Source organism: Gorilla gorilla, chromosome 10 (assembly GCF_029281585.2).
Source record: "Gorilla gorilla gorilla isolate KB3781 chromosome 10, NHGRI_mGorGor1-v2.1_pri, whole genome shotgun sequence".
Lineage (NCBI taxonomy): Eukaryota > Metazoa > Chordata > Mammalia > Primates > Hominidae > Gorilla > Gorilla gorilla.
Genome location: NC_073234.2, coordinates 19,015,873 through 19,030,119, shown reverse-complemented (window position 1 = coordinate 19,030,119; position 14,247 = coordinate 19,015,873). Strand labels below are relative to the sequence as shown.

General features: G+C 41.0%; 1 long non-coding RNA gene across 1 annotated transcript in view; it reads right to left on the bottom strand.

Annotated features, from left to right (window-relative positions):
- The window catches only part of LOC134756542 (uncharacterized), a 39,280-nt gene extending 25,299 nt beyond the window's left edge, over positions 1-13,981 (bottom strand). Inside the window, exon 1 of the long non-coding RNA XR_010129286.1 lies at positions 13,605-13,981. This is a non-coding gene — a long non-coding RNA (uncharacterized lncRNA). The remainder of the gene's footprint in view (positions 1-13,604) is intronic.
- Between the last annotated feature and the right edge of the window lie 266 nt (positions 13,982-14,247).

The following is a 14,247-nucleotide window of genomic DNA, read 5'->3' as shown; positions in this document are numbered from 1 at the left end:
CTACAAACACCTCTACGCAAATAAACTAGAAAATCTAGAAGAAATGGATAAATTCCTTGACACATACACTCTCCCAAGACTAAACCAGGAAGAAGTTGAATCTCTGAATAGACCAATAACAGGATCTGAAATTGTGGCAATAATCAATAGCTTACCAACCAAAAAGAGTCCAGGACCAGATGGATTCACAGCTGAATTCTACCAGAGGTACAAGGAGGAACTGGTACCATTCCTTCTGAAACTATTCCAATCAATAGGAAAAGAGGGAATCCTCCCTAACTCATTTTATAAGGCCAGCATCATCCTGATACCAAAGCTGGGCAGAGACACAACCAAAAAAGAGAATTTTAGACCAATATCCTTGATGAACATCGATGCAAAAATCCTCAATAAAATACTGGCAAACCGAATCCAGCAGCACATCAAAAAACTTATCCACCATGATCAAGTGGGCTTCATCCCTGGGATGCAAGGCTGGTTCAATATACACAAATCAATAAATGTAATCAAGCATATAAACAGAACCAAAGACAAAAACCACGTGATTATCTCAATAGATGCAGAAAAGGCCTTTGACAAAATTCAACAACGCTTCATGCTAAAAACTCTCAATAAATTAGGTATTGATGGGACGTATCTCAAAATAATAAGAGCTATCTATGACAAACCCACAGCCAATATCATACTGAATGGGCAAAAACTAGAAGCATTCCCTTTGAAAACTGGCACAAGACAGGGATGCCCTCTCTCACCACTCCTATTCAACATAGTGTTGGAAGTTCTGGCCAGGGCAATTAGGCAGGAGAAGGAAATAAAAGGTATTCAATTAGGAAAAGAGGAAGTCAAATTGTCCCTGTTTGCAGACGACATGATTGTATATCTAGAAAACCCCATTGTCTCAGCCCAAAATCTCCTTAAGCTGATAAGCAACTTCAGCAAAGTCTCAGGATACAAAATAAATGTACAAAAATCACAAGCATTCTTATACACCAACAACAGACAAACAGAGAGCCAAATCATGAGTGAACTCCCATTCACAATTGCTTCAAAGAGAATAAAATACCTAGGAATCCAACTTACAAGGGATGTGAAGGACCTCTTCAAGGAGAACTACAAACCACTGCTCAAAGAAATAAAAGAGGATACAAACAAATGGAAGAATATTCCATGCCCATGGGTAGGAAGAATCAATATCGTGAAAATGGCCATACTGCCCAAGGTAATTTACAGATTCAATGCCATCCCCATCAAGGTACCAATGACTTTCTTCACAGAATTGGAAAAAACTAAAGTTCATATGGAACCAAAAAAGAGCCCGCATCGCCAAGTCAATCCTAAGCCAAAAGAACAAAGCCGGAGGCATCATGCTACCTGACTTCAAACAATACTACAAGGCTACAGTAACCACAACAGCATGGTACTGGTACCAAAACAGAGATATAGATCAATGGAACAGAACAGAGCCCTCAGAAATAACGCCACATATCTACAACTGTCTAATCTTTGACAAACCTGAGAAAAACAAGCAATGGGGAAAGGATTCCCTATTTAATAAATGGTGCTGGGAAAACTGGCTAGCCATATGTAGAAAGCTGAAACTGGATCCCTTCCTTACACCTTATACAAAAATCAATTCAAGATGGATTAAAGACTTAAACATTAGACCTAAAACCATAAAAACCCTAGAAGAAAACCTAGGCATTACCATTCAGGACATAGGCATGGGCAAGGACTTCATGTCTAAAACACCAAAAGCAATGGCAACAAAAGCCAAAATTGACAAATGGGATCTAATTAAACTAAAGAGCTTCTGCACAGCAAAAGAAACTACCATCAGAGTGAACAGGCAACCTACAAAATGGGAGAAAATTTTCGCAACCTACTCATCTGACAAAGGGCTAATATCCAGAATCTATAATGAACTGAAACAAATTTACAAGAAAAAAACAACTCCATCAAAAAGTGGGCGAAGGACATGAACAGACACTTCTCAAAAGAAGACATTTATGCAGCCAAAAAACACATGAAAAAATGCTCACCATCACTGGCCATCAGAGAAATGCAAATCAAAACCACAGTGAGATATCATCTCACACCAGTTAGAATGGCGATCATTAAAAAGTCAGGAAACAACAAGTGCTGGAGAGGATGTGGAGAAATAGGAACACTTTTACACTGTTGGTGGGACTGTAAACCATTGTGGAAGTCAGTGTGGCGATTCCTCAGGGATCTAGAACTAGAAATACCATTTGACCCAGCCATCCCATCACTGGGTATATACCCAAAGGACTATAAATCATGCTGCTATAAAGACACACACACACGTATGTTTATTGCGGCATTATTCACAATAGCAAAGACTTGGAACCAACCCAAATGTCCAACAATGATAGACTGGATTAAGAAAATGTGGCACATATACACCATGGAATACTATGCAGCCATAAAAAATGATGAGTTCATGTCCTTTGTAGGGACATGGATGAAACTGGAAATCATCATTCTCAGTAAACTATCACAAGAACAAAAAACCAAACACCGCATATTCTCACTCATAGGTGGGAATTGAACAATGAGAACACATGGACACAGGAAGGGGAACATCAAACTCTGGGGACTGTTGTGGGGTGAGGGGAGGGGGGAGGGATAGCACTGGGAGATATACCTAATGCTAGATGATGAGTTAGTGGGTGCAGCACACCAGCATGGCACATGTATACATATGTAACTAACCTGCACATTGTGCACATGTACCCTAAAACTTAAAGTATAATAATAATAAATTTTAAAAAATAAAAATAAAAAAATAAAGTGAAATAAAATCCAAATTTCTTAGCTTGACATGTAAGTGATTCTATGATCTGGCCCCAGGCTGTAATTCTGGCCTCTGATGCCACTGTGTGCCTCCTCTCATCCTGCATACCAGAAACATTTGTCTATTTGGTATTTTCTTAATTTGCCCTGCACTTTCATGCCTCCAACCCTTTGCTCCTGTTCCTTGCTCAGGAGCAATATCCTTCTCCTCTCTCTATTTGTGGATAGGCTTCTCTTGCTTCTAGTCCTGGATTAAAAGGCACCTGCTCCATTAAATGCCCTTCATTCATCAATTCAGAGTGCATTTATCTGCCCTCTGGGTCCCCATCTGCACGCTAGTTCAGTTGGTTTCATTCTGCACTGGTTCTGCATTTTTCATGTGCTCATTCATTTGATGGCCATGTATTGAAACATCTACCGTGTACCATTACTGTGCTTGGCACTGGGAATATATACATGGTCCCAGTGATGAGAACCTCACAGACTAGAGGGGGAGACAGATATGCAAATAGCTTTGGTACAGGATAACATGGAAAGTCAGATCACATCCCTCCTCTGCCCGAATCCTCTAGTGGCTTCGCATTCCACTCAGATTTAAAGCCAAGTTTACAGCTATTACCTAAAAGATTTCACATAACCTAGCTCTGGTCACTTCTCCAAACTCTTCTCCCATCACTCCCATCTCTCGCTCCAGTGACCTCCCCACTGCTCGTCCCACACACAGAGTGATTTTGCCCCAGGGCATTTGTGCTGGCTGTTCCCTCTCCCTGAGGCATTTGTATGGCTGCCCCCTGACTTCCTTCTAGCCTTTTGTCAAATGCCACCTTCTTATTGAGGGCTTTAGTGGCCACCCATCTCCCTGATCCTTCATATCTACCTTCCTAAGCACGTATTCTGTTGTATGCACTGTGTGTTTTGCCTATTTATTGCTCAGGTTTTCCCCTCCAGTGGATTGCAAGCTCTGTGTCAGAGGCATTTTTATCTGCTTTGTTCCAGTGAACTACCTGGAAGAGCACCTGGCACATAATAGGTGCTCATTAAAGATCTACCAAAAAAAAAATGAATCACAGGATGAGTGCATGCTATAGGAGATGGGAGCAAGGGCAAAAGAAGGAGCAACTCTGGTGAATCCCCTCAGAGCCCACTCCTTAGAACCCAGTTAGTTCCCATAACTGAACAGTTCAGACCCAGGGAATGGCCTATACCATTGGCCTCTTCTACTAGTGTAATTGGCAAAATACTAAATAGGCTATATGGCCTGATCCAGAGCTATTCGCTGAGTGCAAAATATGAATGATGCGTCTACTATGTGCTAAGAGGTGCTAGGCTCCGGAGGCTCAGTGGTGAACAAGTCTGCCTGTTCCCTGACCTTATGGAGCTTATAATCTAACGAACAGCAAAAGGAATGAATGACATGACCATGAATTGTAACAAGTGCTAGAACTCCTGCCCAAGTCACATCCTCCTGGGACTAAGAGGCAATTTTCCTTAGTGGCTAGGAGTGTGGGCTCAGAAATCACACTGCTTGATTCAGTCCTAGTGCCATATTTATTAGCTGTGTCACCTTGGGTAAGTAACTTACCTTCTCTGAGCTTCTGTTTCTTCCTGTGCAGAACAGGAATCGTAATGGTAGCTACTATTAGGGTTACTGTGAGGATTAAATAGGTGATCCATAAACAGACTGGCACAGTAAAATGTCATTCAATTGTCACAGTTGTTAAGGAAAGGAGGGCTCACTTGGGAGGTCCAGCATAGCCCAAAGCCATGCTGTATGAAGTCTAATATTACATCAGTTCACTGATAGGTAAGCAGATGTTTCCTAATTGGCCTGAATTGTGCCATCGGTCAGCAGTAGGAACAGAAAACAGCAGCCAGAACTTTTCACTGCATTGTTCTAATCAGTACAGCATACTCCTTCCTTCCAGCTTGTGATGTGATTATTCCCTTGTGAAGAATAAGATTCTTCTTAGTATGCAGTGTACTGAGCAGCAAGTGGGAAGATCACAGGGCCTCCTGCAGCTGGAGCTGCAATTAGTGCCCTAGGGCAATTGCATCCTGGCTTCTCAGCATCCTCACCACTTCTTCTCCCCACTCTCTCTCCCCATGCCCAGAAGCACAGGCGGCTCTGGACACTGGGCAGCCTTGGAGGAGGCTCAAGCTCTCTTAACTGAGCCAAGCCAATAACCAGCGTTAGGCTCCTAAGGGCCTGCAGCGGATGCAGCCACCCAGCTGCACCAATTAGTCCTGAGTCTGATCGGGTATGTTTCTGGGTCCCTTTAGAATCCCCCCCAAACTCATCAACCAGCCATGTTCTGCCTTTCCCTTGCTTCCCATACTTGCCCTCCCTTTCCTCTGGGAAGACTAGCAGAAGGAAAGGGAATTCCAGGAGTGTTCTGAGTAATGGAGCTATGTTTGGGTAGCTCCCCAGCAAACTCCCAAGCAGCCACATAATTTCAAAGCATCCTTCCCTTTTCTGTGTCCCCAGGGCAGTAGATGAGCGTTGCTCTAGTGCTTAACACATCCGATCATGGTGTCATATTATATGCTTCCCCTCCACTCACCTAAACAGTGGCCTCCTTCAAGGCTGACACTGTGTTTCTTTTTGCTTCATACCCATTAAGGCCAGCACAGGATCTGGCATACGGTAGGAGGACAACAAATGCTATTTAAGAATGAACAATCCAGTGAAGGAAGGAAGGAAGGAAAGAATGAGCAAATGCCTTCCAAAGGGCAAGTCTGAGAAGGGAAGGTGGAGAGGAGTAGCAGAGGACCAAGGGCTGGGCGAGCAGGGCTAGACGAGAGTGTAACCTTAGGGATTTTGCAGCATGATAAGCATGGAATCTGTAGTTCCAGCCCCAGATCTGTCTGTCACCAGCGTTGACCCTGGACAGTCCACTTACCAGTCCAGGGCTCAGTTTCTTCATCTACAGAGGAAGGGAGTTGGGCTAGGTGAGCTCTTCCTTTGAAACTAATAGAAAAATGTATTCCCCACCTCCATCTCTCGGTACCCCCAAGTTCCGCTTTATGAAAGAACCCAGAAGGATTCACTGTAATCCGCCCTATGAATCTATGTAGTGGTCTTTCTCACACTGGAATGGATGATTCCAGAATGTAATGACATCATTCCCAGTGTGGTGCTGGCAAGCAGGTGGTCCTGGGCACCGTGCGATGGAATCAAAGCAGAACTCCACAGCCTAAGGTTCACTGGACTAAAATATAATTTATTCACCATATTCCAGGTTAACAGTCAGAGAAGAGTGACTGACACGCATCAGGCTTTGGGGAAAAAAAGTGCTTAGGAAATAAGAGAGAAGAGACTTGTTGAGAGACTAAATAAATTGTGTCTATATGATCTTGACTATCACTTTTTTCTTGTCTTGCCTGGAGCAAGCGAGATAAGAAAGTCTACTTTCAGCTAGTGCAGTGTAGTATGTAGAGCACAGGCTTTAGAGACAGCCAGATGTGGGCTGAAATCTCAGCTCTGTCCCTTATTAGCTGTGAGACATTGAGCAAGTTTCTTCATCTCTCTAAGACTCAGTTTCTTCATTGTAAATATATGGGTCATAATAGTGTCTACCTCACAGGATTATGGTGACACTCTAAAATGATAATAAACCCTTATCATCAGTGGATACTAAAAACATTAGACAAAACCCGATGAGGGGTATTCACACAACCTCAAAGTATCGCTCCACAGATTACTTGTTAATTACAAAGGAAAATGGTACTTCCACAATGTAGAAACCTGGCAAACACTGCCTTAGCCAAGTGATCATAGCATCATGAGTGATGGGACACATTGACATTTTATGCCCCCGATGGGATGATTGAGAAGGACACAATGTCACTTATGCAATATTCTTACTAACAATATTTAACCTGAATCTTTCCATGAGGAAACATCACACAAATCTAAACTAAAGGGATTTTGCAAAACAAGAAGCTTGAACTCTTCAAAACTGTCAATGTCATGAAACGGGGTTGAGGGGGAAGGCTGGGAAGTGATTCTAATTAAAGATGACTAAAGAAGTATGAAAAGTAAATGCAATGTGTGATCCTCAATTAGATCCTGGATTTAGAAAAAGGGGAGAAAGACAGACAGACAGGGAGGGAGGGAGGGAGGGAGGAAGGAAGGAAGGAAAGAAGGAAGGAAGGAGAAAGGAAGGGAAGGGAAGGGAAGGGAGGAATTATTGAGAAAATAAGGCAAATTTGAATAAGGATTATGTAATAGATAATGAAATTATTTTAATGTTAACTTTCCTGAGTGTGGTTATTGTATCTTAGTTATGTAAGAGAATGCTCTTCTTCTGAAGTGATGTATGCTGGAATATTTAGGAGCAAAGTCATAATGTCTGCATGTAATTCAATATATTCAAATATATTTAGAGAGAAATAAAACAAAAATGTGAAACTAAGTGTAAGAAACTAGGTGTAAGAAATAAATCAATTAGTGAAACTAGATGTTTCATTGTATATTCTTCCCAGCTGTTTGCAGGTTTTAATGTTTTCAAAATAAAGATTGGGGAGAAAGGATAATGCATGTAAAATTCTTGGCACATAACAAGCGTTCGATAAATAGTTAATAGGATATTCTGGTGATGGTGATCTCTTGATTTGATTGAAATAATTAAAATCTAAACATGTGTATTTTATGCCCACCTCTCAGTGTCTGCCTTGCTATATGAGATGGCTCAAGCCATTAGCCCATTCTGGAGTTTAGTTTTCCCATCTACAAACCAGGGAGACATCAGAGCCATATGTGAAATACCAAAGAGAAAAGGGATGCTGAGAGGATGATAAAGTATACACATAATAAGGAAATCAAATTCCTCTCAGGAGCTGGCATAACTCAATCCATGTTGCTGTAATTATAATGGGGACATCCTCTGATTATTTATGTCAACTCTACCCTGGTTTATTTTTCTCTTTTGACATCCTCTTTCATCCGCTGATGAAATTATTGTTGCTGTGTGCTTTTTAAATGTTCTATGAAGCTTAAAAGAGGAAAAGCAATGCCTGTTGAAGAGAAGGCAGGCCCTATTGCATGTACAGTGCAATTCTACATACATTGACTGCATGCTTTCCTCCACCTTCCTTTGTGTCAGGCACTTGGGATGCAAAAAGAGCAATAACATTATTTCTTGTCTTTGCTTGAAGGGCTCATAGCCTATTGGAGGAAACAAACACATAATCAAGAAATTAGGCCAGGCACGGTGGCTCATGCCTGTAATCCCAGCACTTTGGGAGGCCAAGGTGGGCGGATCATGAGGTCAGGAGTTCGAGACCAGCCTGACCAACATGGTGAAACCCCGTCTCTACTAAAAATACAAAAATTAGCCAGGCGTGGTGGCCGGTGCCTGTAATCCCAGCTACTCAGGAGGCTGAGGCAAGAGAATCATTTGAACCCAGGAGACAGAAGTTGCAGTGAGCCACGATTGCGCCATTGCACTCCAGCCTGGATGACAGGGAAAGACTCCATAAAAAAAAAAAAAAAAAGAAAGAAAAGAAAAAGAAGGTAGACAGGCATATGAACACCTTGATGAACACTGTGTGGCTTGTAAAACTTAATAGGGTCACAGTAAGTAGGTATTCACTAAATCATTGTTGAAAGAACGAATAGCTAAGTGGATGGATAAATGGATGGACAAACGGGCAGACAAAAGAATGAAGGGGATGATATGGAATAGACAGAAAGAATGACCAACTCCACATGGCAACTTCAGTAGGTTGGGGAAAGGTTACTAGTTTATTGATATTGGAAGTGGGCATTGAAGGACCAAGAAAATTTAATCTGGCATGAAAAGTAAGAGGAACGGCATAATGTAATAAATAATTTTTGACTTTTTAGTAAAATCTGTCCTATCATGAGGAAGAAATCAGAGGAATACAATGTTAGTGATGTAATCACCTAGGTAAACCTATTCTGAATCAAGAGAGATGGCAGCGCTTCCTGGAAGAGGAACCACACCGTTTTGTTCCATGAGCATTACTGAGCATGCACCATGTTGCAGGATTGCTCAGCCCAAAGACACAAAGACAGTAAGATATCGCCATGGACCAGAGGGTCCCATAGCCTGGTAGCAAGATCTTTTCTATAGATTTTTCTGTTCTGAGCTACAAAAGCAAAAGATAAAGAACAAGAGAAAAGCAGTGTGAAACTAAAAACTAGCTCTTGAGTAGAAGTCATTGCTGAACATCGTGTGGCATGTCAAATATAGAAGAGTCATAGTAAGTAGGAATTCAGTAAATCACTGTTGAACAAAAGAATGGCTGAGTGGATGGATGGATGGATGGATGGATGGATGGATGGATGGATGGATGAACAAGCAGACAAAAGAATGGAGAGTCAGTCATGAATAGCTACAAATGAAGGCAAAATAGAAAATGTCCCTTCTTAAGAATGTGCCTACACCAAAGCTGCCAGTGGCTGGGTTCCTGGAAGCCTTGCACAGGCAAAAGAGCTTTGCAATGCCTGGAATCACTTAGAATATGTAAAAGTGTAAAGAAAGCCAAGGCTTAGATAAGGAGTTACTGAAAACAGTACTTGAGTGAGACAACATATACTCATTGCCATATTTTAATTTTGCCCTAGTCATATCTTTGCTTAAGAACTGTAAAGCCTAAGTTATAATTAAGACATAGCCTAATAGTTACAGTGTTGATCTAATAAGGAGTTTTCTTTTTAGAAAAAGCAAAATAATATGGCTAAATCATGCTTTTCATCTCTTACCCCTTCTCCGCCATACATAACTGGAGTAAATGCATTCATCTTCCCTCTATAATTCCTCCAACGGGAGGACTGAAATTGTGGGTACGGTCTGGGAAGAATCACCCGGCTTTTGAAGACTGTCTTGCTACCACTCAGAATAAATGATAGCAAAAGACAACAAAGACTTATTTTCCTGGGGAAGCAGTATGGTGTAGCAGCTTTTGCTGATTCTGGAATCAGACCTTGGGCAACTTCCTTAATCTTCCTAGGCCTCAATTTCCTCATCAGTAAAATGGGGACAATAAGAGTGCATATCCCCTAAAGTTGTTATAAAAAGTAAAATGATAAAGGATATAAATCAGTTAGCACACTGTGTCTCATAATAAACACACAATAATCATTAGATGTCACAGCGATGAGAAATAAAAGCGGATAATTGGGAATTCAATATATAGTATTAAACTAAACCAGTCCTGGCTTGGTCACTCCACTGGCTGACCTTGGAGTGAATCATAATTGGTTTAAACCAATGGCTCTCAATGAGAGTGTTATTGCTGGCCCCCGCCCCCCGCCCGCCACACCCAGGGGAAGTTTGAAAGAAGTTGTCTCCATGACTGGAGGGCTCCACTGTCACTTAATAGGTGAAGGCCAGGGATGCTAAATGTCCTGCAGTGAGCAGGACAATCCTGCACAACAACAAATTGTCATCCAACACACCAGGAGGGCCCCTGGTAAGAACTACTGGATTAAACTATTCATGGGACTCCACTCCCGTTTGCATTCTCTTTGCGAGACTGGTTTAGGTTTGGACATGGGCTCACTTTGGCCAACAAGACATAAAATCCTGTAGGATTCTGAGAAAGATTTTCCTTGTGATTAAAAAAAAGGAGAACATCCCCTACTAGCGGCACCTGGGACCTCTGTAGCCAACTTGCAACCACGAGGGGAAAGCCCAGAGAATCACAGGGAACACCCAGAACCCTGACAATACTGAGATGCTGAATTAGCCAACCCTGGAACTGTCTGCCTCCAGATGTCTTGTTCAGAGAAAAAAATACATTTCTTTTAATCAAATTTTAATCTGGTTTAATCTATCATTTGCAGTTCAAAGTATTCAGAATAGTGTAAATAGTATATTGTTTGGCCTAAAGCAGGTGAAAAAACAAAAACAAAAACATGATCATAGCAATTGAAGCAGAAAAACATTTGACAAAATCCAATACCCATTCATGATTTTTTTAAAAAGGAACTCTCAGAAAAAAAAAATAGGAATAGAGGGGAACTTGCTCAACCTGATAAAATGCATCTCCAAAAATATTTACAGCTCACATTATGCTTAATGGTGAAATATTGACTGTTTCCTCCTTGAGATCAGAAGCAAGGCAAGACTATCCTCTCTTACCACTCTTATTCAATGTAGTACTGGAAGTTCTATTCAGTGCAATAAGACAAGAATAGGAAATAAAAGGTATGTGAATTGGAAAGAATGGAATAAAACTCTCCCCACTTGCATATGACAAGATTGTCTATGTAGAAAATTCCAAAGAATGCAGAAAAAGCTTCTAGAACTAATAAGTAACTTCAGCAATGTTGCAGGATACAAAATAAACACACAAAAATCAAGTATATCACTATATACCAGCATGAACACAGACACAAAAATTAAAAATACAATACCACTTACAATCACTCAAAACAGAAAGGAAACATTTGGATATGAATCCAACAAAACATGTGCAAGGGCTTTGTCTTAGTCCATTCAGGCTGCTGTAACAAAATGCCCTAGAGCGGGTAAAACAACAGAAGTTTAAAACAACAGAAGTTTATTTCTCACAGTTCTGGAGACTGGGAAGTTCAAGATCAAGGTACCAGCAGATTCAGTGTCTGGTGAGCACTCCTTTTCTGCTTCATAAATGGCAGCTTTTTTCTGTGTCCAAGTGAACAAACTCTTTCAGCTTCTTTCACAAGGGCACTAATCTCATTAATGAGGGCTCTGCCCTCATGACCTAATCGCCTCCCAGAGGCCCCACCTCTTAATACCACCACACTGGGGATACCACTATATATGAATTTTGAGGGGACACATTCAGCGCATAGCAGACTTTTATGCTGAAAGCTACAAAATACTGTTAAAAGAATCAAAGCTCTAAATAAAATAGAGACACATTGCGTTCATGGTTTAGAAGCCTCAACAGAAGAAAGATGATAATTATCCCTCAAATGTATATATGGATTTAACACAAGTCCTATCAAAATCACAGCAAGATTTTTATAGATATAGACAAGCTTATTTTAAAATGTATATGGAAAGGCAAAGGAACTAGAATAGCTAAAACAATTTTGAAATAGAAGAATAAAGTGGGAGGAATTAGTCTACTCAATTTTAAGACTTATTATATCAAAATATACAGCTACACTTACCAAGACTAGATGGTACTGGTGGAAGGATAGACACATAGCTCACTGGAACAGAATAGAGAGCCCAGAAATAGACTTGCACAAATACGCATAAGTGATTTTTTGGAAAAGCTACAAAAGTAATTCAATGGAGGAATGAGAACCTTTTCATCAAATGGTACTGGAGCAATTGGATTCCTACAAGAGAAAAAAGCTCCCTTCCCCTAAGTCCTACATGGTATACAAAAATTAACTCAAAATGTATCATGGAGTTATATACAACTATTAACACTTTTAGAAAAGGCACAGGAGAAAATTTTCATGATCTAGGGTTAGGCCAAGAGATCTTAGATTTGACACCAAAAGCATGTTTCATAAAAGGAAAAATTGATAAACTGGACTTCATTAAAATTTAAGACTTTTGTTCTGTGAGAAATCCTGTTAAAAGGATGAAAAAAATAACCCACAAACAAGGAGAAAATATTCGTAAACCGCATATCTGACGAAGAACTAGTATTTATAATACATAAGAACTCTTAAAACTCAACATTAAAAAAATTAGAAAACGGGCAAAAGATATGAACCAATGTTTCACCAAAGAGGACGTACAGATGGCAAATAAAAAGGTCAAAAGACATTCAACATCACTAGCGATTAGGAAAATGCAAATTTAAGCTGTTAAGCTATCTTACACACTTAACAGAATGGCTAAAATAAAAGGTAGGGCCAGCAAATGCAGGTGAGGACGCAGAGAAACCGGGCCTCTCATAAATTGCTGGTGAAAATGTAAAATGGTACGGCCACTCTGGAAAACAGTTTGGTGGTTCCTCAAAAAACCACACATGCAACAACCATATGACCCCACAATTACACTCCTGGGCATTTATTCCAGAGAAATGAAAACTCATGTTCACCCAAATACCTGTACACGACTGTTCATAGCACCTTTATTCCTAAAAGTCAAAAACTGGAGACAGTCCTTATGCTCTTCAATGAGTGAATGGTTAAACAAACTATAGTACATCCGCAAGATGGAATACCACTCAACAGTTAAACAAAAGGAACTATTGATAACAGGCAAAACTTGGATGAATCTCCAGAGAATTATGCTGAGTGAAACCAAAAAAGTCAATCCCAGAAGGTTACATACTATATGATTCCATTTATGTAGCTATCTTGAAATGACAAAATTACAGAAATAGAGAATGAATTAGTGGTTGCCAAAGATAAAAGAAGGAGTCTCCTCTTTTAGGGAGGTGGGAGGGAAGTGGGCGTGGCTATGAAGGGCAACAGAGGGATCCTCTGATGGAATGTTCTGTATCTTGATTACATCAAGGTCAATTTCCAGGTTACAATATTGTGCTATAGTCTTGCAAGGTGAGGGAAAACTGGGTAAAGGGTAAGCAGAATCTCTCTGAATTATTTCTTGCACCTGCAAATGAAACCACAATTATCTCAAAATTAAAAGTTTAATTGAAACAAAAGCACCATTGTACAGTCAACAAGACTGTGGAGCCGCAAAGCCCAGAGCAGCATGTTATGAACTTAGAAACAGAGATATGAGCAGACTCTGCATATGAAAAAGAGGAAAAAAGCCAACAGCCCCACACGGGGTCAAGATAAATTGCACTATTTCACTTGCAGGAAGAAGAAAGGAAAGAAATTACCATACAAGCTGACTTACAGAAGAAACCTCTTTCAGCTTGAATCCATCTGAAGCCAGAGACTCCATTCAACCTGGCACACATTCAAACAGCAAGCCTCCCTGGTGCAGAAATCAGGCTCTCCAATTCAGACTGAGTAAGTTGATCCATTTACTCCAAGTCAGCAGTTTGGACACATGTTTGCAATCTGAAGGCTTCCTGTGAGGTACACAGACCCTGAAAAATATTTCATACAGGAACTTCCTGGTTTTCCATGCCAGGCCAGGCCGGAGTTGGACTGAAGTTGTGGCTGTACATAAACAAGAGTTTTAAAGGTCGGTTCTCCAGCCAGCAGCCTGGACTGGGTTGGACCTCGAGTGTCGGGGCGTGTGGGAAACTGCTCTCAATGGGTTTTCTCAGGAAAAGATCATTTGCGTGTGCTTCCCTTGTATCAGAGAAGAAAATCCCCAGAGGACTTTTCCACTTTGCTCCTGCATCTGTTGGGGGAACAGGAGATGGCACAAAGCCCCCACCACACCCTCCACCCCCAATTCCCTTAGTCCAGGTCCTAGGAGAAACGCCAGCACGCATGGTCCCACATTAAGCCAAGCCTCCGCCTCTCCGCCTGGCGCCTTAAAGAGCTGCTCTACCCTGCACACCCTGGCTTCTGCACCGGGCCCATTT